This window comes from Cydia strobilella, chromosome 7 (assembly GCF_947568885.1).
Source record: "Cydia strobilella chromosome 7, ilCydStro3.1, whole genome shotgun sequence".
Lineage (NCBI taxonomy): Eukaryota > Metazoa > Arthropoda > Insecta > Lepidoptera > Tortricidae > Cydia > Cydia strobilella.
The window spans coordinates 5,056,988-5,083,784 of NC_086047.1; the positions used below are offsets into that span (position 1 = coordinate 5,056,988).

The window sequence follows — 26,797 nt, forward strand, 5'->3', positions numbered from 1 at the left end:
ACTTCAATTAATATTATTTTCTACTACTTACTGCCGTATTACTTTAACGTTTGTACGTTGTGCCATGAATATTTATTAATTAATATGGTTATTGGACGCAAACGAGATATAACTTTTTTAGCTACTACTGTCAGAAGGTCTTCGAATTTAAATATCTTATTTGGTCTTTTTAGCAAATACAGGTTAAACATAATGATTAGGTTAAAAAATCTTGGTCTTTAGAATTTAGAAATATAGCTACAGTAGCGGCAAAAAATCTATCATATTGCTATTTTTATGCAGGCATTCATTCGAAAATTCGTGAAATTAGATTTGATATCATATAAACAATGATTGTATCATCATCACGACCATAAAAAAAATCATGTTTATAAGCCAGTAAAACGTGAAAACGAGCGATGCTCTGGATATAGAATGGTATTATCCATATTCAATGCATTTTTTTGTAAAAAAAAGTACAAAAAATAGTTGATTCGCCCTACTTACATCCCACTGCACGTGGCAACAGGCAGCTACGTTAGCACAATGCGGATTGGGGACTTTACACACACAATTTATGTATGTTATAAATATTTAATTTATTATTTGAAAACACTCAAAAGCGAATCAATCTTACCAGTAATAAGACCTAGATGGATCGATGTGGTTTGAAAATTAAATCGAATCGTTACTTTATAGCTTAATAACCGGGCTACCGCGAAAACTTAGGTAAACTAATTATTTAAAAAATGTACCCTAGGTTGATCGAATTGTCGTTTTCATACGTCCCTATATTGTCTATTGCATCGAAAGCGCTAAAGCCGTTTTTGAAAAATTACCAAAAAAAAAAACATGCAAATGTATCTGAAAAAATATGATAGATTATTTGACGCTACTGTAAATTTCATTTATTTTATTTCTATAATAAATGATGTATGTTACTTGCAATGTTACTAGACCTTAACTAAAATGATGTCTACAGCAATGGGAATTTTATTTTAAATACTATGAACAAATGTAATGGTGCAATTGTTATATCGATATACCTTACCAATAACCAATTAATAAATAATAAAACAAAATAGACTGTAAATCAACGTGCCAAAGTTCACTTAACATCGTTGCAATAATTAATTTAGTTACACTGTAATTTTCAGGGGGCGTCTGATGAGTTAACTTGTTTTAATGTTAAGATTGAAAAAAAATATATTAAGTAAGTCACACATCCACCTACTAAAATCAAAGTACGTTTTTGTAAATGTAACAAAAGCCATGAGTAATGTTTATACTTTAAGTTTGCTCAAAAGCCTAATGATAAGTGATGTTTTTATAAGAATAGGTACTTAATTACACAGAAAACATTGCGAAGAAGTCTGTTTATCTAGTTTTATACTCTAAGTAATTGCAATTATTATTTTACAATATTTACCGTCACGTAACTCATCTTGAACTATTCTGTTAATCATGAATTTGCCATTTTTTTAATTCTATTTTATGCTGGAATATTATATAAATGTAAACTAAACTTATATACCACTACCGTTAATAAACATAGAAAAAATAATTTTGTAGGACATCTACATTTTGGTAAAAAGCTAAACTAAACTATATCTATATAAACATCATATAATATTGCTTGTCCAAGAGTACGTTATAATTTCAAGTGTCTTTTTGAATGATACGTGATTGAAATATCATTAAGTATTACAACATACGGGTCTTAATATATTAACTTAAGAATTACAGTTAAGAAGGTTTGTTTGGTAAATTGTCAGTACATAACTGAAACTGATTCTTGTTTATTTTTATTCTTTTTATTGCATATTTACTGCTCAAAAGTTTTGATTTCGGTTTATGGAATCAAAGTAATACCGGGCTCATGACGGACAATAAATATAAAGAGTTTTCATACACCTTGAAAAAATATATGGAGGTATATGTTCAGGCATTACTTAAAATAAAAAATTGTAAACCATGGCAGATCATAAAATATCGAATTATTTAAGAATATAAACGTTATTACTTTGAAATATATTTGACATAACTAAAACGATAATCATGTTTGTTCTATTAAATTAGACGAGTACTGATTCCGTTAACCCTCCTTATTATTCAATCGGATATACGAAATACCACATGGTGGTTAATTATTTTTTGGGGATATTATAGACACACAAAATTTCAGTGGGTACAGACTGGCAATGACGGAATGACTTATAGGCATCACAACTTTTCAAATGTATGCAATTTTAACCTAACTAGTTTTGAAAATTCACGTAAGAATTTTATAAAATTTAACTATAAAAACGGATCACATACGGATTTCATAGTTTTATTTCATGAGTAACTATCGCGGTAACCGAAGACAATATTATTTAACTATAGTTTTATGAATCTAAGAATGTTAATTTTCTTAAATATTTCCATTACAAATCCTATAAGTATGAAAGTTTATAATAAAATAACTGGCTTTAAAGTTTAAGAATATTGTTCTTTTTTATTTTACTTTGTTAGTAGGTAAGTACGAAAATAGCTGATTCTGTAGATTCCTGGGGTGTCACGGTTTTGATTTTTTTTTTAGATAGAGTACATACATAAACAATTACATTAGTTTAAAAATATGTATTAAGTGGTTTATTGATGAAAATTAATGTCAGTAACTGACATTATTATAAACATCACCGTCAGTTGCCCATTTTACGTTTAATTGATTCGGTCAAATTATTTTTTTTGAAAAACAAATTATAGCCAGCTTGAAATGATTGTAGTGTGATACGTTTGGGTATGGTGCTTTACCTTCACTAGTAACACCCCCTCCCCCTGACGCAACTCCCCCCCCCCTTTAGCATGAAATATGTCCCGGTTGACAATTTTTTTATGTTTTGGGGAATGTATACAATATAAAAAAACTGTCAATAAAAGAAATAATCCTTATTAAATTCTCAACAAAAAATCTTCTTTTTTTGATATGATGCCCCATATTCGTGTTATAGCTAGATGAACTTGGACAAAATTTAACCGTTAAACAAGCTGGTTTTCCCTATACGATTTCTGTCAGTACTATCACGTACGATGTTATATTGAACTTCAACAAGTTAATACATGAATATGGTAAGTCTTACCAAAAAGTTGCATAATATAACCTTTTTTGTTTTAAATTTATTAAGGATTATTTCTTACCTTGACACTTTTTCCTAACTATAAAAATACTTTTCTCAAAATTATAAAAAAAAACCGTCTACTGGGACATATTTCATGCTAAAAGGGGGGGTTGCGTCAGGGGTAGGGGAGGGGACGTTAGTGTGAATAAAGTACCATACCCAAAGGTATTATACTACGTTCATTTAATGCTGGCTATAATTTGTTTGTCTTCCCCATATATTAGAACATAACATGACCGAATCAAATACCTTCTTATGTATGTAATGTTGAACACTAATTATTTAAAAAAAATGCATAGTCTCCTGCTGCAATTTTATCACAATGAAACTTAATTTTAAGAATATACTGAAAGACTATTAAATTTGTAAACAACTACCTCATAATTTAAGTAGATTATACCGATAAGTCAATATTAACATTTATAGAGTCTAGCATTTATTATTTTCTTTATTTGCTTTGCTGAATGCCGAATTTCTTAAGGTTTGTATTTCTTATGTTTAGTTTAATTTTTGTTTTTATTTCTCAAAGAAAAATAAAGCCTGTAATGGAAGTTGTGTTTATTTTCAAGCCGAATTGTTTTTTTTTTATCAGGTTGCCCATCCAATTTAACAGTTAAATAAAAGAGCTAAGAATCTCTTGTTATTCTACAAATACTTAATATTATGTATGTTGAACGTTATCGGTTGACTTGTTTTTGAGTTTTCCCCAAAAACATCCCTTCTTAATAAAATGCGCGCAAGATGCGTCCTTCTGTAGGTACGGTACGATGTTTGCTTATTTTTTTAATAGCATTAATTTACAGAATTATTCGTAAACAATATTGTCAAATTTATGTCAATAATTTTTAAGAAAAAAAAAAACCGACTTCAATGGGGGATGCCGTTGAAAGGTTACTTATTGTTGATGGTGCACTCCAGACAATGAAATGAAAAAGACAGCATCTTTTGCCTAACTTAAATGAGGTAAAACCACCCAGTTTTCTAGTAGCATTTCGTTTCTGTAAGGGTCACAGTTCTAACCTAACCTAACCCAATGTTCTGATAGCATTTCGTTTCTGTAAGGGTCACAGTTCTAACCTAACTGGTTCTGTGAGGATCGTAGTTCAAAAAAAAGTCCAGGTCCAAGTTTGGGTCCGGGTCCATAACGAAGAGAATAAATCGCCAAACGTGAACTATGTGTCGTTGAAGAGTTCCATTCTGATCATCATCAGCAGTTCTACTTCATCAAATGTCACTTTTTTAAATGTAAATGCTTGATTTGTTGATGAAAACACTAAAATCATTATATATGCCTTGGACATTTGAGGTGTTCCCTCGATTCCTCATGGATCCCATCATCAGAAATCGAGCTTGACAAAAATGTGTCTTGAAAACCTAACTTGCTTAACAAACATAACGAAGAGGACAAATCGCCAAACGTGAACTATGCGTCATTGAAGAGTTCCGTTCTGATCATCATCAGCAGTTCCACTTCTTCAAATGTCACTTTTTAAATGTAAATGCTTGATTTGTTAATGAAAATACTAAAATCACTATATGTATGCCTTTTACATTTGAGGAGTTCCCTCAATTCCTCATGGATCCCATTATCAGAACTGCATTTTGATAAAAACGGGACCTATCTTTATGTATATACTTACAACCAAAAAAAGAATTTTTCAAATCGGTCCAGAAATGACGGAGTTATGGAGTATCAAACATTTAAAAAAAACCGGCCAAGTGCGAGTTAGACTCGCGTTCCAAGGGTTTCCGTACATTACACAATTTAAACAATGTATTTTATATGTGAAACGTGAGTGAAATTTTTTTTAAAACCCGTAGGCGTCGGATCAAAAAGTAATTAAGCCCGATTCACGCTTGACTGCACATTTCTAATAGGTTTTCCTGTAATCTATAGGTTAAGATCTATTTTGTGATTTTTTTTTCAAAATTTTAGACCCAGTAGTTTCGGAGATAAGTAAGGGTTGGGGGGGGGGGTGGTAATTTTTTGCCTATTTTCTTAAATAACTTCTAAATTGTTTATCCTAAAATTATAAAAAAAAATTATTTGAGATTCTCACAATGAGCTCTTTCATTTGATATGTAACACGATATAGTTTAAAAAACTTTATTTTTTTAATTTTCACATTTACCCCCCCAAAAGTGGCCTCCATGTTTAAAATTCATTTGTTTACGTTACATGTTCGTCTTTGGGTCACAAACATACATATGTATATCAAATTTCAACTAAATTGGTCCAGTAGGTTCGGAGAAAATTGGCTGTGACAGACGGACAGACAGATAGACAGACACACAGATCCTATAAGGGTTCCGTTTTTTCCTTTTGAGGTACGGAACCCTAAAAAACATACAACCGAATTGAGAACCTCCTCCTTTTGAAATTTTGAAGTCGGTTAATGAATTGAGCGTCATCGCAATCAATGATTAATATTAAAATATAATATTTCCAATCTTTTTAACGCATTAAAAATATTGATCAGTGGTATAAGTAGCTATTTATTTTAGAGTTTCGCGTGGATATTTTACTTTTAAATACCTATGTACCTAAAGAAAAGCTTAAGAACAATATTATTACATTTATTACTTATTGTTTAAGCCCCAGGGTTTCCACACCAAACGCCGCAAATATGTAGCTACTACCTAGTGTGGTATACTTGCGACGTTTGACAGTTTCGGCCGAGGATGCGGCCGCACCAGCGCCTATTTTGGTGCCTGGAATATGGGACTGCGCCAGGGTATCTACGCAGGTAGCGTCCCAGACAAGTGGCCGACCCATACTCCAAGGCAACAGCGTCATTCCGTCAGGCCTCTTGCCATCGACCCTGTATATAGATACGGGTTGCGGACTACACATAAATACAACCGCAGATTAATTCACCGATATATGCAGACTACTCGTACCGACATTTCTCTTAATCTCCAAAAAAACTACTATTAATGGGCATTTTCAGAAAAAAAGTTTTTTTTTTTTAAATACTTACCTTTAGGGGTTATTTCTACTCCTAGTCTTTGAGATTCTGAGTCGAAATAACCCAAAAGTTCTTAGTTTTTTTGAAAAAAGTAAATGCTACACTTTATACTGAAAACCCTAAAATATCAAATACACATATTTCATTAGTTATTTAAAAAAACAGGTTTCAAACCCACCTCCATCAACCCCAGTTTGAAATGCGCACGTTAACGATTCGGCCATATATATCACACTGTTGTTTGAAACTGTAAGGTATATTATATTATTTATAATATCTTAGGTAAATACAGACAACGCACCAGTGTCGGATATTATTATTGTTTTTAAAGCAAAAGTATCGTTTTTTTTTTTTTTTTTATCGCGTATATATATATATATATCTTTACTTGAAAATAATTGTAGTGTATAACTGGCCTTATGAACCGATTTTGCATGTACAACCAGCCTTAAAGTTTGTAGTCTATGATTTCATTATTTTAGTATGTGGGTATTTTTGCACTTTGTGATTTTTCCTCAGTCACCCGTTGACCACGAACGCTGTAAAGAGTTCGAAACGTCGGGATGTATTATAAATTCAATATACGCGATATAATCCGTTTTCATAGTTTTATTTCAAAAGTATCAAATTACAAACTAGAAATAAGCATACTATTTATTTCTTATAACCGTTCAAAGAAAAAAACACCGCATTTCAAGAGAATTTTATTTAACGCGGGGCGTGATGTTTTTCTTCTAACTAAACAAGTGTCGAGATTTTTCCTTTTAGTTAGTTGAAGCAGCCCGTGTCAAGGAAGCACTATATTTTGCTGTAATATGGGCGGCTCTGCCGCTCCCTCGTAAAATAACTGTGTTTACGCAACTGGGAAAGGAGTTTCCCGCCTTGCTTAATATTTTATCTATTTAAATTTTGATATTTTGATGCTACCGCTTTGCTGTGACATTCAGTAACAATGTAAGAAATATTAGTTACCTACGCTACGGTGCATCGTACACTAAATACTTGCTATGAATTTTCCTTTTGAACTGTACTTAGACATAAAGTATCAGTTCTATAGAAAAAAAATAGTTCTGCTAAGAGAAGACCTCGCAGCTTGGAGAGGGTGTAGTCCGATGCGATTCTACGACCAGATTATCGGCTCGGATGGATATATCTTAAGTTAAGCAACACTAAAGATTTAAGAGGATAGTACGACCTCTTCTCCGTTCAAACGTTGTCCCCATTTTCCTCCCTGGATATTGACATTATGGAAAATGTTACCTAATTTATATGTAGTATAATATTATCCATAGCTGTGCCTCTTCGTCTGGCTTTTAATTTTTTTGATTATTATAAGTTAGGAGCGAAAAACCAATTCTTTTAATAATTAAAAAAAAAAACGAAAATAGTCACCGAACGTACTCAACATAGCTGTGCCTATAATACATAAAATTGCGTAAAAATCAATACTATCCATACTTCCATCCATACTAATATACTAATTATACTAATACTATATACTAATATTAATATACTAATATATACTAATACTAATAGTATAAATATACTAATATACTAATTAATAATTTACTAATTTACTATTACTAATACTAATATACTATATACTAATACTAATATACTAATATATACTAATATACTAATCCATACTAATATTATAAATGCGAAAGTCTGTCTGTCTGTTCCCTCTTCACGCCTAAACCGCTGAACCGATTTAGATGAAATTTGGCATAGAGATAGGTTGAGTCCCTGAGAAGGACATAAGATAGTTTTTATCCCGAAAATCATCCCAAGAAAGTAAAAAGCGGGGTGGAATTGAGATAATTAATGAAGTGTCTGCTAATTTGTGTGCATAATATGCTCAAATTGAACAATTGCTATAAGACTTTCTCCAGGCGCTATTCTTACTCTAGCTGGGGTTACTAAGTCCACGCAGACGAAGTCGCGGGCAAAAGCTAGTAATATAATAAATGCGAAAGTGTGCCTGTCTGTCTGTGTGTTGCCTCTTCACACTTAAACCGTTGAACCGATTTAGTTGAAATTTGGTATAGAGATAGATGAGTCCCGGGGAAGGACATAGGGTAGTTTTACCCCAGAAATCATCCTTTAAGGCGGTGAAAAGGGGGGTGGAAGTTTGTATAGGGATTCTCTTCCATGACGGTGTGTATGAATTAATTCATCTTGTCGTAACAAATGTCCCAACATGTTCTCTCTTCTATTTTCGATGTTTCTTAATAGGCACCGCTTTTCTTTTTCTCTATTTAAGAATTCCTCGTAGTTACATCTTCCGTCCAGCTCATTTTTTCCAAGATTTTTTAACATTTATGATGTTTTTTAGAGTATTAATAGTAAGAAGGTATGCAAACCCTCCATTCTACGTGTTCCGACACGCACTTTGTCAGTTTGTAATTTAATTTTAAAACACTCGCACTAATTTAAAAAATTGAGATTTTAAAACCAACAGGTAGGTACGTGATTATTTGTGGGTTCAAGTGGGGTACAGGTGGTTTATTACAACACTGGTCTGGTATTTACCTGATTGCCAACATACAATTTTTACAGTAGTTTGTGTTATAGCATCAAAGCATAGGCCATATTCATGTAAAATGTTAAGCGCTGGTGGACTACCGGTAAGAGCGTGAGACTTTCAATCCGGAGGTCGCGGGTTCAAACCCCGGCTCGTACCAAAGAGTTTTTTGGAACTTATGTACGAAATATCATTTGATATTTACCAGTTGCTTTTCGGCGAAGGAAAACAACGTGAGGAAACCGGTCTAATCCCAATAAGGCCTAGTTTCCCCTCTGGGTTGGAAGGTCAGATGGCAGTCGCTTTCGTAAAAACTCGTGCCTACGTCAATTCTTGGGATTAGTTGTCAAAAGCGGACCCCAGGCTTGAGCCGTGGCAAAAATGCCGGGATAACGCGAGGAAGAAGAAAATTCACGTAAAATGGTAATTCATTTAATTATGGGGCCGATTTATATTTTGTTGTCGTTTTTTTCGACAAATTCGATAAATTTGATGAATAAATAGAGTTCTCTATTCGTTTCAATATAAGCCCAATTTCACCATAAACCCTAAAAAACCAGACAAGTGCGGGTTTGACTCGCCCACCGAGGGTTCCATACTTTTTAGTATTTGTTGTTATAGCGGCAACAGAAATACATCATCTGTAAAAATTTCAACTAGCTATCACGGGTCATGAGATACAGACTGGTAGACAGACGGACAGTCTTAGTATTAGGGCCCGTTTTTACCCTTTGGGTACGGAACCCTAAAAACATCCCCTCTATTACGAAAACGTAACGTAACGTACGTAGTGTTCGTTTGTCTATCTTGATCTGTTTATTGTTTCATTCTCAATTGCTCAAAGGTTGACTGGAAGAGATCCCTTATAGGGATAAGTCCGCCTTTGTACATTGTATATATTTATGTTCTTTTATTGTGTTTGTAATCTGTCTTATGTACAATAAAGTGTTTACATACATACATACATTATTTTTGTCCCAAATTGGGATTTCATGTTTATTCCGCCCACAATAAGGTGCTCTTCAAACTTATCAAATGTTATCAAAATCTGACGAAGATAACAAAATAAAAAAATTCCCTGTTATGAATGAAATTATGGTTGACGACATAATTATGATTTTCAATGATTCATCAAACATTAGTCATAATTACTTTCGTAATGTTTACATCAAATCGATTTCAAAGTGCGTGTTTCGTTAGCTGTCAAAAATCTGTCGACCGGCAAAATCGCATGGCCAACGCACATGGCTTTGCACATGCGATGTGTGACAGTCCCATAATCGTCTGTTTATCAGAAATCGCATCAAGGTAATGAGTCTCTGCAGTAAGTGATCGTATGTGACGGGTCTAGGAGAGAGCGAAGGGCGGAGGGGCGGGAAGCCGCGAGGCGTTGAGGGGTTGCTAGACTTGCGACCGAAATAACTAACGAATGAGGTGTGTTGGAGTTAAATGCGTTTTGTTTACAATCACGTTAAAAATAGTGGAATTGTGATCGAAGCAAATATACCTTTTTATAATTTGGTGGTAAGTAAAGGGACATTGTAGCTCATAGGCGTTCGCATCTCTTAAGATGTCACATGATCAGATAATGGTGAGATCAACACTATTAATCGTTAATGTACGGTAAAATTAGGTTGACTTTTTGTACTACGAGGTAAACAAACGTACGGTCCGCCTGATGACAAGCGGCTGGATATCTATGGCTTGTAGAGTCGGACCAAGCTAACTCTGCATGGCATATGCAATGACAAAGTGAGGAACATCATCATCAATGTCAAATATCTATGAAAATATGTCGTTTATAATGTCGTCCTCACATTCAATTCAAGTCGGTGCAACTTTACGGGCTCCAACTCCAGTCTTGCCAATCAGGCGAGATGTCAGTATCGAAAATTGGGCGTCGAACTTGTGATCGTCAGATTAAGGAAATGCGTACAAATAAGTGTCAGATTAAATTATAGAAAAATTATAGCATTAACTTGGACCAATATGACCAAATCCACAGTATACTCAACTATTTTTTAACCCCCGAAATTACAAAAAATCTGTAGACGCTTTCTGGCTCGCTAAAAAAGAATAAATTATATAACCTTTTTTTTCGTCCTATCATGTAATCTTTTAATGCCAATAGGTCTCTACGACGTTCGAGGAGGCGTGTCTCACTTCGCTATTTCGTCGCGTCGCTACAAGTACCTGCGGCCGCTTCAATTTTGAGGTTTTGCCAAAGTAATTGCCGCTCACCGCTATGGAACGGACGCCTGCACGCGCTTGCGCTACCTTGCGCGTAGTAGTCGCGTTTTGTTAGGGAGTGAATCTTCTGTACCTAGTAGCCTAGTACTATTATATGTTCTGTGGCTCGAGTAACTACATATTTGGCACGGTGCCTCTACATTTGACGTGCCCCTCCCCCGCAAAAATCGTCAGACTGTGTTGTACAGAAAATTACAGACATGGCGTCTCCGTTTGGTTATATCCTCTAAGATCTTCACAGTTCAAATACCCAAAACTGGTCAGGAGGGCTGATTAAAGCCTGAAAGTAGTAATTTTTTTTTCAGTGAAATCAGGCACCGCATTATACAATATAATATAATTATAATATTGTAATATATAATATATACTTAATGAAAAATAATATGTAACATGTGATACACCTGTAAACCGGGCAACCCCGCGCGGAATTGTCACGTTTTTCAGCGGAGTCGGGCGAAGATGGGCGCTCAGAGGATGCAGCAGTGAGGGGCCCCCCTCGCCCCTCGCTGACGTAACGCTGCCGCGACTTGCCGCCCAGCCCTAGTGTGTGCTGCGCCGCGCTCCCGCTGCCACCGCGACCGCGCAACTCGCCCTCCAGTGCCAATCGTTTGACGTTTACCCTTCTTTCCCCACGGTAACCAGCCCCAGTGAATGAGGTGTATGGACTAAACACACCTGATAGCACCCCCCATTCGCAGTCGGTCTAATAAGACGACACCTACCTTAATGCCGGAAGAATTGGTGTCATTCTGCTTTAACTTGCCGTTAATAGCGACGCAAAATCTCGTTTTCAGCACCACAGTTTATTGATTCCACTATTTCTAAACTTAATGAATTAAATTTTGAGACGACATCATCTGCACAGAATATTATTGAAGGGAATTAGTAATTAAGATAAACGTAAAAACGTAGTATTTTGGGTTAAGATTTAACTTAATCTCGGTTATCGATTGCCATTATAAAAATGGTTATCTTATATTTCAAATCAATGAAAAAAATGTAACGTTTGAATGAGGTTTAGTAAAATTACAGCTGTAAATATAGAATGTTAGGGCGTGGAGTAGAGCAGAACCTACTTGTAAGTACATGTAAGTTAGGAACATGTGGCGCTAGGGGAGGCTGGCTAACTTGTTACATGATTGGGTTCCCATAGGAATTGTTTACGTAAAGCGAAGCCAGATTTTTACAAAAAAAATATTTATTGGTTGTGTTGTCTGCATTGTGTATCACAGGTCAACATTCAGTTGTTGAGAATATAATCGGATAAATTGACATTGTTGTCGTTTACGGTAAGTTTCTTGTTAACGAGCCCGTCCACCGTTAGTAGTATTGGCATCAGTGCTTTTTAGTAACTAGAGGCATCATAACCGCATTTCTGTATTTAATGAGCTCCCAGGCCTGGTCATCTGGCGACAGACTCGGACGACCATCATCCATTTTCATGTAGTTTTATTTATTGCAACATTAGATTGGCATTAAAACATATTCTGTATGTATGAGATACCTACTGGATTGATTCTTAGATGACTGTCGTTTCTTTTAGGTACTCTTCTAGAAACTTAAGTGTCAGGCCACACCTGAGGTTGCGAATACCTTAACCAGGTATCGATTTTGTTTAAAGCACAGTCGGTCAAACAAATCGACAACAATTGGTGAATTGCAGAAAATAAAGTAGCCGCCAAATAAGCATTCATAATTGGAACAAACACTGTGCTCGCTGAGCTTGCTATTTGATGTTAAACGCCCATAATTGACTCGGCTGTGAATGGAATTACCATCTTTCTGTTTTCAATTTTGTAAAAAAAAAACGAACTTAGTTTCTGTCGCAATAGGTAGTAGGTAAGTTACAAATGGTAAAAAAGTACAAAATCACAATTTCAAATCAAATTCGAATTATCATGTCATGAGTTTATATTTTCAAGAAGCGATATGTTATTTTTTTACACCACGTCAGTGGCAAACAAGCACACGACCAGTCTGATGGTAAGCGTTCACCGTAGCCAATGGGCACCTACAACTCCATGAGTGCAACCTTTACTAGTCAGTCGTACGACATTACGGTTACCACTCACACTAAAGACTGTACACGATGAAACCCGGCCATGCATGATCTGGTAGGTACCTATATATTTTTACCGAATGCACATATTCAAGCAGTTATTTTATTTTAATAATCTGTAATTATTATAATTTATAATAAAAAAAATCAATCATATTACGATGATATGGGCTGTGAGTTTTAGCCGAATATATTCCATCATACCTTAATTTTTTTGTCCAGCGTTTTTTGATAATCTTCACTCGCTTCGTACTACAATGCCTCAATTGATACTATTTATATTTTCGTAAGCTGTTTTATGCTCATTAGAATGTCATCTTACGAAATACATACCTACATTTTGAAACTCTTTTCTACTTAAGGTAGCCAGGAAAACTTTCTACTCCGAGCCCTGAATGTTGTTTTTATATGGGAGGCATTTTTTTGTCAAAATGTCAAATTCAACAAACTTAAAACACCTCAGAACTATCTCAATCTGAACACAATCAGAAAAATGTTAGGTATTGTGAAAAGAGAATGTAATAAGTTATAATTTGGTTTATTCTTGTAATTAAAAATAATAACATATTTTTAACCAAATAAAGAATCTCAGAAGACCGTGGACAAAAAAATATTGGTATTGCGGAATATATAACGCTCAAAGTCACAGACAACCTAACTTTATATTATGATTCTAATTTTATTTTGTAGTTTGATAATCACAAATTATTAAGGGAAAAGTGCTGTTTGAAAATGTACATTTATTTAATAGATTTACCACATCATGCGTGGCCGGGTTTCATCGTGTACAGTCTAATATGAGGTATACTTTAAAAACACCTAGGGTACAGTCAAGTGTAAAAGTATGGGTGCACTCATCGTACTCAAAAATATGTCCCATAGCTCTTATGTCAGCGAATTAAGAATTATCGGACATATTTTTGAGTATTTAAGTTGCATGAACACATATTTTTACACTTGACTGTACCTATACAAAAACCCGCCAAGTGCGAGTCAGCCTCGCGTTCTAAGGGTTCCTCACTGATAATTAGATTGACTGGGAACAATCTCCAATATTTCGAATTGAATTGTTTGATTGCGGGTTTAATAGTGGTTCACGGGCCAATTCGAACAATCTTCTACATATCAACTAGATATCCACTAGATATGAAACAAAAACGATAACGAGATATTTAAGAAAGTCATGTCAAATTTGACATTTCCGCGATTCCGAATGTACTCTTGAACGACCTCTTTAAGATTTGCTTAAGATATTACTTAGACATCCAATGGATATCTAATGGATATCCCATAATGACGTGTTTACGTGCTGTTATTAAGAGTTACGTTCTCATTTTAAAACGACTAGATAGATTGCTCTGAAATCTTGTACTTACAATAGGATAAAATATATCTATGCCTGTAATTAGTTTATGTAGCTTCAGATACAATAGTAAAAAAATACAGCGAATTTAAGTTTTTCATACAAAACTTGTTTTTGCTCTATTTTGTTTGTTTTATAAGCTGGAGCTATGCATATAAACTAATTACAGGCATAGATATACCTCATGTCATTTTATGTGCAAAGTTTCATTACAATCCAACACGTAATTTTAAAATGAGAACGAAACTCCGTTTGTATGGGAAGGTGAAATTCGGCCGAGCTTGCTGCGAACTCTTAAAACCTCATTGCGATGTTTAAATGTCAGTTAGTTATCATTCGCGCGTTCATTTCGCTCGAGCTTGTCCGTACATGCATTAGCGTGAGCGAGACGCACGGGCGAATAAGAACAAAATTATATTATTTATAGCGTTTAGATGTCACGTGTAAGTTTGACTTGAATGGCCTCTTGGTAGAATTCGCTTTTAGTATGCAATTCTTTAATTATTAAACTCGAATATAACAATTAAAAGCTACGAGTTTTGAATTTAGTCTTTATAATAAATATCTGCACAGTGGTCGATCGTGAAATGTGATGAACTATATTTCCGACTTTTAACTAGTCATTGGTAGCAGTAAAACACAAAAATACTATAACTGAGAAACACCTAAAAAATATTATTTACAGTGTACTATCTTCGAGGACTAGAAAAGTTACATGTATGATAACACATTACATTAAAATAACATATACATTAAAATCAAAATTGATCGGCGTAAAGTTCATATTTCTCCAAATCACTTGTTAACTTAATAGTTAGTTAATAGTTAATTTCGAATCTTTGATTATTATAAGAATTAGGATCATTAAAAAAATTTGTATGAAAACTGTTTTTCGCTTCTAATTTTTACAATAATCTAAAAATCTAAATAAGTCAAACGTAGGTGCAAGATATATAATTTTTTTTTATACCACGACGGTGTCAAACAAGCATACGGCCCGCCTGATGGTAAGCAGTCACCGTAGCCTATGGACGCCTGCAACACCAGAGATATTACATGCGCGTTGCCAACCCTTTAAAAACCCGTTCACTCCTTTTTTGAAGAACCCCATACCGTAGCCCCTCGGGAAAACCTCGGCAGGGAGCTCATTCCACAGCCGAAGCGTACGCGGGAGGAAATTCCTCTTAAACCGCACAGTACGCGACCATTTAGGTGCTAGGGTTTGAGGATGAACACTCGGCCGATGGCGAGCGGTGCGGTGATAGAAAGCGGCCGTTGGCATCATGTCAAACAATTCTTCAGATATGGTTAATATACATCAAATATAATGTCAAAATCCAGAGAGCAAAATGGGGACTACGTTTGTATGGAGAAGCGGTTATCCCCTTTCCTCTTAGATGAGTTAAAACCATTGATTTTCATATTTGTCTTTTGTTAATATTGACTGCCAGAAAAATAAATATTACGTGCTAATTCTAAATTATAACAATAAATATGGGGTGTTTTAGTTTTCAGGCAAAGAGTTATTAACTGCAGAGGAGGTTTAAAATCTCAGAAAAACTCTTTCCTCGAATCTATGCGACTATGCTCCTGGCGACGCCGTATAAGGAGAGCCGACCCCAAGTAAATGGGATATAAGGCTAGGAAGAAGAAGAGATTTAATAATGACACATTATATAACAAATGTTTAGAAATCTCTTGTTATATTACATCCTGTATTAACAATACATATCGGTGACATTAGGAGGGTCTCTATTACGAGTGGGAGGTAAACTATTCAATCATTGATCCTTTAAAATGCAGTACGTTGTTCCGTTTTCCTTAAGTAAATCCGACCACTTCCGACTGAAAACAAGGTTAAAAGGACCAATAATTCGTTTTAGGCCCAAAACGGCACCTTTTTTTAATACCAAGTCGGTGGCAAACAAACACACGGCCCGCCTGATGGTAAGCAGCAAATCCAGAGGTGTTACATGCGCGTTGCCGACCTTTTAAAAACCTGTACACTCCTGTTTTGAAGAACCCCATACTGTATACCCTCGGGAAAACCTCGGTAATTCCTCTAAAACCGCACAGTACGCGACTATTTAGGTTCTAGGGTGTGAGGATGAACACCCTGCCGACGGCGAGCGGTGCGGTGATAGGAAGCGGCCGTTGACATCATGTCAAACAATTCTTCAGAGCACGGCCCATTGTACAAACGGTAGAACACACACAAGGAGGCAAAGTCTCTCCCCTACCTACCATCTACCTTACCTACCGCACTTTCTATTAGTAAGTAAATTACCGCGCAACTTCTTTATAAATCGCCCTAAAAAAATAGTAGACCTAAATAAAGTATAGCTTACCTTAATCAATTAAGAACATTTTAACTGTAAACCCACTGACTATCAGTCCACCATAAGGCGATATTGGTCTGTCAGATGTCACGGGCCCCCTTATGATACTGAAAATAAAAATAAATAAAATAAAATGCTTTTATTTCAGACGAGTCAGTCCAGACAAATACAAGAAAAATAAGATTTTAGTAAAAAATTCATTTTGCGTACTCTTAGACTTTGTCGCTGACTGTACCTTTCTTTCCTAAGAAGAGAAAATCCGATCAACCCCAAACACAATTAGTTTACGTTGTTTTATCACAGAGTTCCTATGGCAACCTCCTGTCTCCATCATCAGATCAGCTCCATGTCAGCATAATATTACATTGTCATCCGATTTTACATATGTATGCAAAATTGCAGTTCAATCGGAAATCAAGAAGTGGGTCAAATTAATCTTCCAAAATTTGACCCACAGTAAATAGCGGCCGTATTCGAACAATGCTTAAAATATGTCACAGCGGTACGATAACGATCTGTCAGTGTCAAAAGTTACGTTTTTGGTAACTTTTATCGTATCGTATCGAGGCAGATGCTTCCAAACGCGAACTGTAGAGATCCGAGTATTTTAGGAAAAGTATTTTAAGGTGGCAGATACTTATGGTGCGCTGTTTCACCCGTTACTATCGATGCAGATCGTAAGCACATACTTGCGTACTACGCGTTACATTCGGTAGGTCTGGACGCACCTTTAGGTACCTAAGATTGACACATAGGTATTGTCATTTGACTGGTGTGAGAACCATACTAGTATCTTGATAAATATAATATGCAGATAAAAAACTACTAAAGCCCCTCTTGAATGTGTGAGTAATAGTGTTTGAATCTCAGAATAATAAAGTTTTGAATAGACATTGCATTGTAATTATTATTTGTAAAAAAATGTTTGGTTTGCAAATTATGCAAACCAAACAAACAAACTTTTTATGTGCAAATAAATGATTATTTTTCGAACTCTTTACAGCGTTCTACCACCAGCTTAGGATCAATACTCAATACTTTATATATATATATATATATATATTTTAAATCCTGATCCATCCTGTTTTTTGTCCATCTGATAAAGGAACAAGCGAGACATAGACTGTGAGACCTTTGTGTTGGATGATTTTGGACATTCTGAGCATAATATGTTTTGAAAAGATGTGTCCCGCTTGTAAGATTTTTATTATTGTATGTATGTTAGTTTGTAAGGTCAAATTTTAATTTTCGGACTTATTTAGACAGGTATCCGTATTCGAAAAACGAAAGTGTAACCCTGAAACAATCTTACATAATCATAATATATCGTGATATATACTGAAAAGTTAAGCCTACTTCATGATACATATTAGGTATATACTACATTTTAAAATAGTACACTTTTATAAAATGAAAGTCTACAAAACTAACATTAATGTTTACAGCGTACAAACATGCCTCGCAATAGCTACACATATTACTTTTAAACCGACATGTTCCGGAAGCTCATAAAACGCCCTTAATGTGTAATATACGCGAGGTGAAAAGTAGTGATGTAAGGAACAACCTGATAGGGTATTTGGGCAATGCCTTGCGGAAATCGATACCGGGCAGAAGGACTTGCAGTACCTACGGTCGATGTAAGAGGCTGGATGCAAGCTCATTTAAGCTCTTGCTTTATAGACTATTAGCTAAAACATTCAACTTTATAAATCAGGAAGTGTGAACAGAATTATGTAGGTAATATATATACGTCCTCGTTTTCTTTTATTGGGTATGAATACTCGGGTGCTTCTTATAATATATACCAAACTTTACATTTGATCATACATGTAACAAACTAAATTAGTAGGTTGTTCTACACTAAAGCAGGTATCCGTTAGGTACGACGATGAGCGAAGCGAGGAGAAGTGTTAGGTTGAACTGCGAACAAATAGCGCCAGAACGAAATTGTTTAACAGTTAACTAAAGGGCACTTTTTAGTAGCTGAAATAAATAAATAAATATACATATATAGTATTTATGTTCTTAGATCTACTAACTGATATGGTTTTTAATAGTTCGACTATATAATTTTTATGAAATTTAACTCTTATCAATGAGTATATAATAAGATAGAGCGGTACTGTCATAGTAAATTTTGTAACCACTGTAAATTCATTGCCATCTATCGACATACTTTAAAAATAAAAATGAAGATTTATAAAAATACGTTAAAATGTATTTAAATATGGATAAATGATTTTTTTATTTGCATTAATTATTTTTATATGATTTTGACCCATGTTCTTTAACGAATATGCGTTAAAATTATAAATAACAAACGAAAAGGTCAACGCCCTCTATACGAGAGTAGGCCAAAGCTAGTGGCGCCATCTGATCGAGAATCAAATTTTCGTGATTTTCGAGGCACGTTTTTTCCTTAGACTATATCCATCTATTACGGAGTTATATCTATCTTTGCTCTTATACAACATGAAATTATCTAGTTATATTGAATGCTATTTAAAACAAATTAGACATTTTGACATTATATAATTTGGGTTTATACAATGCAAATCTTATGTTATTCAAAATTTCATTTCATTTCATTTATTTATTTGCGTCAAACACATAAAAATGCATGCAAATACAAAAAAAAACAGAGATCACAACAATACATATTAGAAATAGAAATGAGCGTATATCTTATGTTATTTTTTATAAATAATTGGTATAATAATAATTTGTATTACTTGGTCCTGGTCCCGGGTTTGAATCCCGGTAAGGGCATTTATTTGTGTGATGAACACGAATATTTGTTCCTGAGTCATGAGTGTTTTCTATGTGTATTTAACTATATAAGTATGTATAACGTCGCCTAGCAACCATAGTACAAGCTGTGTAAGATGTCCCCTAATATTTATTTATTTATATACATACTTTTCTTATATATATCAGCAATCTTTATAATGTAACCTTCTAAAGTCACTTCAAATTCAAAATTGCAGTTTAACACAGCCCCTTCCGTAACAATTGAGTCATTAGCAACATCTAGGTACTTACTTTTTTTACTCAAGCAATTTTCAATGCAGTCTTGTATTGAAGTAACACAGTAATATGTTGAAGTTCTAATTTGACTCAAATGTATATGAATATCAATCTATCAATATTGCCTACAATTATAATACTACAAACAATTTCCGTAATTGCAGAAGCTCTACAATTTGATAAATAGTTAATTTTTCAGTGTACCGACGAAACCAGCCAAATTGAAATGCGAAGTAATAACAACGTGCAAATGTGCAATCATTCCATCAGTTTATTAAACAATAATGGAATTACACTATGTTTTACTGCAATAATTAATATTAGTGACAAATTTGATCGAGCTACAGCGGATTATGTGTAATTGGATTTAAATAACTATCAATTTAACATCATGTGTTACATAGTTTTACATATCAGAATAATAATAAGTTAAATAGGTAGTTGTATGCATTAACTTTGGCTTATTATTATTCGGGCATCTTAAACATTAAACAGGAACTTTCATTGAGCATATAATAATAATATATAATTTACCTGTGTGTTAATATTTAAGCGCCAATAAATTTATATAAGGCTTAAATATAAGCATCATATTATTAAAAAAACTAGCAGCAAAATCAAGCCCCCAAAAAAATATTAGGGAACTTGAAGTGATAAGTTGGCGTCTTAAATAATAAGTTAGCAACTAAAAAAGCAATTTATATTTATACTGGACGTAATTTTCGATTTTTGAGCGCATCATAAAGAGTGTATAATATCCGTGTAGATAAAACAATTTAAAGTCACTATACACTATGTAGTCCATTTAAATCGTTATATTACACTATCCATGTATTATAATTCTTATGGCTCCTTTACACGATGGCTCAGCGTTGGACCAGCGAGATGACCATGCGATGGCTGAGAGCATACAAGCACTATGGAATGGGTCACGTGTAGATGCGTACCTACACACCATCGCTGGCCTACATTTGATGTGTGGACGAAAATTCGACATCGTGGCCATCCCATCGCTATAAGCAACCCGACACCACTACCAGCTACCGACACCACTTCGCTAGTTCATCTTAGTGGACCCATCGCGTAGAGCACCCATAAAAACTACATCATGTTTTAGCTATACCCTGACCGAGTCCAAAGTTGAATGCGTTTTCCCAAGAAAAAACTAGTTTTTCTAATTACTTGTTTGAAACGCACATTTCCTAGTAAATCAAGGTTTATCAAAATTTGCTAGTGACAACTAGAACTAACTCACTGATTGACTTCGTCAGGCCTTAAACTCATTTTTTTTAGGTCGTCTTTAGAGTTTTTGAGGTTTGCCATTATGATGTAATGTAATTCCGAATCTCCCGCGGTTTTTTGGTTTCGGTTCATGATCCAGTCCACTTTTGACCAGTGATTTGATTGACTGTTGAAAAATTCATTTCAGTTAATACGAGTTTTGACTTATAGCAACACAATAAAGCTTCCTTTTTAAATAAAAATCATAACTTTGCTCGCTCGGCTTCGCGCGCTGTTTAGTTACGGTTTACCTAACACCCTCCTCGCTTAGTTCATCATCGCACCTATCGTTGGAACCCGTGAAAATTGGTTTTATTTTTGAGTAAACGCGTTTTTCCTAGTCAAAGTTAGTTATATTTGAAATTCATTTTAAGCAAGAACTAATTCTAATTTTTACCAAGACGCTTCGTAAAAACTAGTTTGGACTGAAGAAAAGTAGTTGTAACTGATAAAGACACATTTTAACTATGGATTTAGGTACCTACACTAGTTTTGAGTACCTAACTAAAAAAAGTTTTGGGATTTTAAAACATGTAGGTTTTCTATGGAACGGGCATTTTTTTGAACTGTGTTCATAGTAAAAGTCGTTTAGGTTGACCTACATATTCATTTCGCGGAGCCAGGCGCAGGGTATATAGAAAAGGCAACATGACATGTACTTTGGCAATTGTTGCCGAAGTCAGTGTTGGCCCAACGTTAATTGCAATTAACCATTAACCAGTACGAATTGAACCATAAACCGTAACGGACGGTTACAGTTTACGGTTCAATTTGTACTTGTTAATGGTTAATTGCATTAACGTTTCGGCCAACACTGGTCGAAGTCGTGGTGCTTCCTATTTCCTTTAGTAACATAAACTAGAATCATAACATCGTGAAATCGTAACATTGGTCTCTATTGTTAAATAGAGACCAAAATGTCTCTCCCCTCTGTTAAGAGGGTCAAAATATGATTCCGAGATAGTAATAGTTTTAGACTTTTTCTATTGAATTTTCTAAATATGATTTCATAAAAAAACTTGTGTTAGATAATTAAATAAATTTCTTAAACAAACTACACTTTCTTATGATTTCGTAGTTCTCAACTGAAGCTTTAATTTTTAATAATTGAGATTAGAATTGCAACTTAGGATCCATACTTGGGAACTTGGGTTGTAAAAAACTGACAATCACAATATAAATTCCTAAGAATTTACTATGTGTAATTTTAAGTGCAATTGTATATTGTGAGATAAATAAATCATATCACATCATATCATAATTAAAAATGTATCATTATATAAATAAATAAATAATAAATATTATAGCACATTCTTACACAGATTGACTAAGTCCCACGGTAAGCCCAAGGAGGCTTGTGTTATGGGTACTCAGGCAAAGATATATATAATATATAAATACTTAAATACATAGAAAACACCCATGACTCAAGAACAAATATCTGTGCTCATCACACAAATAAATGCCCTTACCGGGATTCGAACCCAGGACCATCGGCTTCACAGGCAGGGTCACTACCCACTAGGCCAAACCGGTCGTCAAACGTCATTAATAAATAAAACGAATATTATCTCGTTCCTGTATTGTGCTCTACAGTATATAGTAAAGTTGTTGTTATAACATCCGCATTTGTAGTACAAGTACACTTAGGTGCAACTTAACGATGTTAGGCATCGCGCTGCCTTATCTGCCGTCTTTGTGCCTAGGCTCACGAGTGAATAGTTTAGTTCACACGTTGAGTGGCAGCCAGCGCGGGACAATGGGATAGTTACCCCGTTGTGCACCCAATACGGAGATAAAACTGATCTGCGGGCAAACACAACGTTCGCTTTAGCGCGATTTACTTACTGACATTTTTATATTATTAGGTGAGTTCAACATAAAGTCATAACATTTTTTTTAAATGGTCAAAACTGTTATTGTTTATCAATAAGGTTTGTTCTAAGATATTCATAAAAATATGTTTCCCGAGAAAAAAGTCTACAAAATAAGGGTCTAAAAAACAGTCAGACAGGCACAGTGCACTCAATATCAAAATATTATATACAAATTGCAACGGTACGAAAGGGCACGTTGGTTGTAGAAATAAATAAAAAGTTAACGAAAGTTGCGATGTGGATATAATTTTCTTAAAAGAAGTACGAATAGATAGGTATACTATAGATAGGTACACTGTTAAACCCAATTTAGTTACCTATTGCGACTGAAGTCAAATAATTTATTATGCATTTCTTTAATTTCACAGAAAATAAAGATGGTATTTCTAAATAATAACCCGTTTTTGTATTATTTATGTGATTACAAAATCATAATGTACCCTAGTAACATACAAATTTTAGTAATTCGTATGGTACTTATAGAATCTCCGGAGTATACGTAGCTCTTTGAATTCTGAAGAAAGAGTTAGGTGTTGGGGATGTTTGAATCATCGACGAATTAAATAATAAGCGGCGTGTCAGGCTAGAATGAACTATTAAAATACTCGGCGGGCCACGGCAAGCATCCAACAGTCATGGACCAAAATCGAATGTTGTCTAGCTAAGAGTGCGCGCGCACGCCGCCGCCCCCACCGCACCGCTGCGAATATTCATTGATGATCTTACTAATATGTATTTATTAATTTTTTTATGCAAAGTCTTTCAAAGGGTATTTTTTTATTTCAATTCTAAAAGACAATCAAACCTAGACGCGAATAATCTTGGATGAACATATGAAGTATATGAAGGTGTTAGTCGTGAGATAGACGGAGGCTGTGCCGTCGCGGTCGCTAGGCTTGGGCGTCGCTGCGTCTCGGCGTCGCGCCGCGAGCGTTGCGCGCCGCGCCGTGCGCACTCGGCTCGGCTCCAGTCGCCACGCACGCTAGCCTCGCGCTCGGGCGCCCGCGACCCAAGTCCGCTCTGACGTTTAATCGAGCCGCCGGTGTTCCTTATCGGACCGTGTCCGATTCACCACCGCAACATACATTCTATCATATTTGTATTGTATCGGAGGAATTGGGTGTGGGTGCCAACAGTGCGTAGTGGTCACAGTTAGGTCTAGGCCGGGGTGTCTTGAAGCGGGCGGCAGCACGGGCAGTAGGCGGCGCGCGGCCGCGGGCAAGGCGCCACTGGGCCCGCCCGAGCCAGCAGCTGGCTCTGTTTACAAGCCGCGCCTGCACTCCAGGGCCCCGTGCGCCCGCTCGCTGCAGCACGCAACTCATTTTCTATTCGACGCTGTGAATTTTTAAGTTTGCGAACCACCACCGACGTTAGATAGAGGTATTTGAATGCTTATTAAAGTCGACTCTCGCCCGAGAGAAGTCGTAGTGCAATATTAGTGTCACGAATCGCTCAGAGCACAAGCATTGAATCCAAATTGTCATTCGAGTGATATCACTACTTCATAAATATGGGTGCTAAAGAAAGCGTGGAGGCTGCTAAATTTTCTGCGCAAAATTGGAACAATTTTGAGGTTCGTACTCGTTTCAAATTAATTTGCACATGGAGTGTCTATCCCCCTCCCTCCTCGTGAATGTCTATTCTTACCATGGGTAAATTTTGCCTTTAAATAAAGATCAAAATAATATTGTGTAAAATAAACCTTCTGCACCGTTGAACGAGCAACAATAATGCATGTTACACGTTTGTTTAAACAAGTACGCTAAATAACAACACCACTTGTTAATTAATATTATACTATAGATATGTAAGATGGTAATGTTTTGTGACAGTGTGTTCTGTTTGTGTCGTAATTATATTATATTGTACTTAACCAAAATTTTTAAATAACAAAAATTGAGTAAGTTTAGAATAAATTTAAAAGTGGAAAAATTACTGCCTTGGGCGAGACTGGAGCTCACGGCCTCTAAGAAGCGTTTAAGAAGTGGAAGTAGATCTTGCTAGGGTCCCCTAGACCCATATGGTGGAAAGATTCGCTGGCTATGGATGAGGTCCTGATGGCTCAGTTGGCAGAGCGCTGGAGTATCGATCCAGAGGCCGTGAGTTCAAGTCTCACCCAAGGCAAGTCATTTTTCCACTTTTGAATTTATTGTAAATTTAATAGCATCGATCGCAGACGTTTCTGCTTGTTAAAAATTAATTGAGTAAGTTGTTAAGTATTTATACATAAGAGAAGCCATTTGCCGCGAAATCAAGCGAGGTTTACAAATACGCCTTTTACAACGATGACAGCATCGATGAATCATTGCATTATCTTGATAATAGTAAGGTTTCTACAAAGTGTCTGCTATGCAAATGCCTGATTTGCACCGCGAGTCGACAGACTCGAAACGCCACTTCTCTGAGATACGCTAATGAGACGATTGATCAAGCAGAATACGACATGTTTTCCTTGAGACCCCTTACAGATTTCTATAATAATGTAAATAAGGTTATATATATTGAAACTTAAATAAGTATCTGTTTCTTAAACATAATTAGTCTGGATTTGTACATATCTGATGAACAGTGACTTTTATTCAACTCGGCAATAAGTGTTCCAAGCATAATGAGGTCCAGGTTGATACAATGTAAGATCGTGCTAAATACTTTCACACTCATTAAAAAACACTATATTAGAATTCGAATGGAAAAATAATTATTCTTGATTTAACATGTTCTTGATGTTCTATAGGTAGTCTGATCGTCCGTCCAAACATTATTCGTGTTTGTCAATATCGTATGTGGGGTATCAGGTGTTTTCACGGCGTTAACATAAGCAGTTTTAAGTGAAGCCAAACGTGATCAAACTCAGTTGACCCACATAGCCGATTATAACACAAGTCAATTGAAGACCCGGCCATTTTATGCCTCGGGCAGTTTTTTATTGCCGCTATGCCTTATTTGCAACTTAAAAACGCACCAAAATGAAAACGTTTCATAATATAAAGGCAGAATGACTCAAAATCTAAAGATAAATCTTGCAAGATACTTACGAATTATGGATGTAGCTCGATCGATAATATTTAAAAGTAGAAGGTAATATAAACTAATTTGAATATAGATAACACTCAGTTTGATCAAGATATTGGGAAATGGCGCGAGCTGCAGATGCAGTTATCGGCACTTTAGTTAGGGCGGTCATTGTCCGGGAAATTGACCGGTGGATTAGCGCCTCCAAGCGCTGCGACCGAGCCTGTGGGGTTTCTAAACCGGGAAATATTTCAAAATAAACAATATAACCTGATTTTTTGAATGAAGTATAAGTTATTAATCTTACGATGATCATATAACATACCTAATAACGCGCAATTCTTTTGACATAATAAATTAGATAGGTATCCATATAATTTACAATTTGTGTTAAGAGAATTCTTTATAACTTTCTGTCACCATTTTCAATTCATCCATTACAATTGGCATTAATTGTTGTTCACAATTATAACACTTACATCAACAACACGGTCACTGGTCAGTGTCACCCATACAAAATTCTTTCTAAGTCTTCATCAATGTTGCAAATATGTATCATTTCGCATACACTGGGTGACTCCGTTTTGGATACCATGGATAGGGAACGTGCTAATTATATTTCCTAGTTATTATAGTTGTAAATAATAGTTCTCTGTTGAAACAATTAGAAAGAACGTCCGTGTATTGGCAGGATAAACAAGCCGCTCCATAACTTGTGCTGGGTGTACGATAAAAATAGGTTTATTGATCATAACAAAGCTTTGTGTCTCTCGATAGCGCAATCCGTGGGTTTTTGATCGTGTTAGTCGTTGTTTATGTGTTGACAATTACCAACCTCGGAGATTATAGAATAGAATAAAATAGAATAGAATAGTTTTTATTATGCATCTGTATCAGACCTCCGACAGCGAGCGTAGGTTGTTACGTGGTTGTTACGTTTAAAATTATTATGT

The 26,797-nt window shown here is 35.3% G+C and overlaps 1 protein-coding gene across 18 annotated transcripts in view; it reads left to right on the top strand.

The window, feature by feature from the left end:
- The first annotated feature begins 23,344 nt into the window (after nucleotides 1–23,344).
- The window catches only part of LOC134742978 (protein still life, isoform SIF type 1), a 166,497-nt gene continuing 163,044 nt past the window's right edge, over nucleotides 23,345–26,797 (top strand). For all 18 annotated transcript variants that reach the window (XR_010127985.1, XM_063676225.1, XM_063676226.1 and 15 more), the window contains exon 1: nucleotides 23,345–24,405. The gene's annotated coding sequence lies outside the window, so the exon portion shown is untranslated. The remainder of the gene's footprint in view (nucleotides 24,406–26,797) is intronic.